The sequence below is a fragment of the Schistocerca americana genome, chromosome 6, assembly GCF_021461395.2.
Source record: "Schistocerca americana isolate TAMUIC-IGC-003095 chromosome 6, iqSchAmer2.1, whole genome shotgun sequence".
Taxonomy (NCBI): domain Eukaryota; kingdom Metazoa; phylum Arthropoda; class Insecta; order Orthoptera; family Acrididae; genus Schistocerca; species Schistocerca americana.
In genome coordinates this window covers 485722152-485726134 of record NC_060124.1, presented here as the reverse complement: position 1 = coordinate 485726134, position 3983 = coordinate 485722152, and positions in this window count along the sequence as shown.

Here is a 3983-nt window from a genome sequence, read left to right as displayed (position 1 = left end):
TTTGGAAAGTGAAGTTACCTCTCAAGGATAGGATTCGCTAATGAAATTTCCATATAAAGTTTAAGATTGTTGTTGAGTTGGCAGAATGGCTGAGAGGCGCGCCTACTCAACTTTAATAATTATCCTTTAGAATGTTGCTAGGTACGGTCAAGGCTGTCGCATGTGAAATGCAGTGAAGTGTACTGTTGTGGAGGAAATATGGGGCTCGCAATAGCTGTAGCGCACAATGCCGTAAGCTGCGATGACTGCTGTCTGCGCCGCTCACTGCTGACAAATAAGATAACTCTCGTTCTATCTGGTTTGACCTTCGCTAGTCAAACTCTCCCTATGCCTTGATGAAGTCTAGGATTCCTATTCGCCCTAGTCTAACTATTGGCATGGTACACCGGTCAGATAACCAGTCCACCGCGATGCCACTCAAAATTCACTTGCAGGCGTTTAACTATAACTCTGTCCGTTCACACTGCACAATAAGTGTGTTGGCCAACACATTGAACAACGCTTAATCGCAAGGACTCAATATAGAGAGTCGCACTTCAATTCGCTCTCGACAGAGGTGCTCTCCCAGTGAATTACTGAGGAGAGACTTGTTCCTCGCTCCAAGAGCGACAATGGAACGGCGCCTCTCCACGGCAGACGTGAAGGGGTATATCTTTCGGTCTCTTCCATTACTCCTTCAGCTCAAGGCGTCAGAAATATCGTCTGGCAATCAGCATTGCTCTTTTAAAACTGGAGAATGACGTTTCGTTTAAGGCGACCAATCCCGAAATCTGTAGTATCGACGTTTGGCGTTTGCTGTCCCCCTGTGAAAATCTCTGAAACTGCGTGCTATGTGTAAAGAATGCGTAGGCTGGCCGCTCCCACACAATGTAGCGGAAGTTGCTTTTAAGCCGAACACGTGGTCGTTCCTGCTTTCCCTCCGGCGAACGGTGTCTGCTTCATGGGCGGCCACTGACCGACGTAGAAGGGTTGGGACTGGCCTCCTGGCGTGCGGTTGCCTCTCTCGAACTAAAAGTTCCTGTGGCCGTCATGTCTGGAATGTATCTGTGTACGCCGTCCTCGAGTATTTCAACCACAGTGTTCACTTGCGATTTATTAGTTATTTGCATATCGTTTACATGAATTCATACAACATTGACTTTATCTTATCGAGTTTGGGTTCGAATGAAGCGTCTTGATGTGTAGAATATGATGGTGAGGGCGGAATATGTAAGCAATGAAGGTCAGGAGACCACTACGTCTTACAAGACTAATGAACCAAAAAACAAGCTTCACATGGTACCGTGAGTGGCTGATACCTTTTCCTGCTGCCGCGCATACTAACCAAGCTGTTTATCATAAAAAAAATTTAGTCTTCGTCTCCTTGGTGATTTGTATGTCTACATCATACACTCATGCTGAGTATCCCGTCGTTCGTTACGTGCAGTAGGGTACACATTAGCTGAGATCCATTTCTCGTACTCACTATTCCGTTCCTTGGTTGTATGACGGTAGAACAATATAGTTGGATGTACGCTTTCCATGTAAGAACGATTTTGTGTAATTCCTCGAACGCGGACATCACACAGACAAGTCCAGCTGTTCATCTGTACTCATCAAACCACTGTGAAGTACAGGGCATTATAGCAATTATTAGGTCTTTTATGTGTGTAATAAGCGTATGGAGTGCAGAAGGAACGATTGCTTAACCGTGTCGGTGCGCACTGCAATTAGGCTAATCTCGTCCCTGTGGTCACTCCGGGAGCCATAGGTAGAGTGCTGTAGTATGTTTCTAGATTCCTCACTTAATGCTGTTCCTTGTTATTCTTTAAGAAGTCTTTCATGAAATTGCGTCTAAATTCATGCGACTACCAGTTCAGGTTTTCCAGAATATCCGTGATGCTCTCCTATGGGTAGGAACAAGTGTGAACATTCGTGCGGCTCACCTTTTTAAGTTCAAATGGTTCAAATGGCTCTGAGCACTATGGGAATCAACTGCTGAGGTCATTAGTCCCCTAGAACTTAGAACTAGTTAAACCTAACTAACCTAAGGACATCACAAACATCCATGCCCGAGGCAGGATTCGAACCTGCGAACGTAGCGGTCTTGCGGTTCCAGACTGCAGCGCCTTTAACCGCACGGCCACTTCGGCCGGCACCTTTTTAAGTGTTCAGTATCCTCTCATGGCATTATTTGGTATGAATCCCACATACTTGAACAGTATTACATGATCGTTAATTTTACAAGGAACTCCTCAACAGAATAGAAGGAGTAGCCCATAAGGAAACTCTTCAGCTTAGATTTGAATGCACGTGGATTATTGCTAAGATTTTTAAACTCTTGCGGTATCTTACTGAAAATTGATGCAACAGAATACTGCACGCCATTCTGCACAACAGTGAAGGAAGTGCGATCGAAATGCATATCGCATTTCTGCATGGTATTAACTGAGTGAAAACTGCTAATTCGTGGGAAGAAACTGATATTGTTAACGAGAAACGACACCAAGGAATATATATATATATATATATATATATATATATATATATATATATATATATATATATACATTGAGAGGCCAGAGGCAGAACAAGGGTCGACAAGAGGTTTGCGAACTTACACCATTTATTGCGAGAACCGCCCGATTCTGAGCCAAAAATACCCTTTGAGAATGGGAAGAGTTATCCCAAAATATGACACCATACATCATAAACGAATGAAAATAAGCAAAGTAGACTACATTTCGTGTCGAACTATCAGTTACTACAGAAACTGTTCTGATAGCAAAAGTAGCAGCATTAAGCCTTTGAACAAGATCCTGAACATGGGCTGTCCAAGCCAGTTTTCTATCTGAACACCTAGAAATTTGAACTATTCGGTATTACTAACAGTATTCCCATTCTGTGTAATTAAAACGTCAGGTGTTATTGAACTGGGTGTTATAAACTGTAAAAACTGTGTCTTACTGTGATTTAACGTTAGTTTATTTTCTACAGGGCATTACCTTACGTCTTGAACTACACTATTTGAAACAGTGCCAGCGATGCACACAACATCCTTTAATATCAAGCAAGTGTCGTCAGCAAAGAGAAATATTTTAGAACCACCAGTAATACTAGAAGGTATACCATTTATATAAATAAGGAAAGTTGTGGCCCCAGTACGGATCCCTGAGGCACCTCTCTCTCTCTCTCTCTCTCTCTCTCTCTCTCTCTCTCTCCCCAATTAACTGTGCTGTACTCGGACCCAACTTCTTAGCCATTCTCAGTACTGTGGAGAATTACTTTTGCTGCCTGTTCTTAAAGTAAGAGGTGAGTCAATTGTGATCAACTCCCCATATTCCATAATGGTGCAACTTCTGGGGCAATATTTTGTGATCAACACAATCGAACGCCTCGATTAAATAAAAAAAAGGATGCCTAGCGTTCAAAAACTTCTTTTTAATCCATTCAGTACTTTACAGAGAAAAGATAACATAGCACTTTCAGTTGTTCGCGGCCTCTATTACTTTGATAGACGACGTACCTACAAAATACGGAAGCTCTGACCCTAAACCGGTTGTGGAAATTTTATAAACCACTTTTCATAAGGTGAAGCCTCGTTCAGTGATTGTCTGCCACATATGTGTTTCCAGTATTTCTATTACATTTTCTCGTAGTTAAAACTAGCTTGAAGCTATTTCTGTCGTATTTCTTTGTATATACATAATCTTTTCAGCGAAGCCTACTATGAAATTTAATTTGTTTCTAATTTTAGACCTTCGAATTTATACAAGAATCTGATAATGAGAAACAACCATTGCCTTGTAACATATTGCTTTTGTAGTAGGTTAGCCCTTGATTAAGAGCTTGGAAACCTTAACAGCTTAGGAGCCTTTCACTGTCATTAGCCAGCATGTATCTTACTTGGGCTAAGACTCAACATGTTCTAAACATTACAGAAATTTTTCTCTTTTCTATCGCAAGTTCCATTCATTACCAGCCTCAAACAGTCATAGATTTAC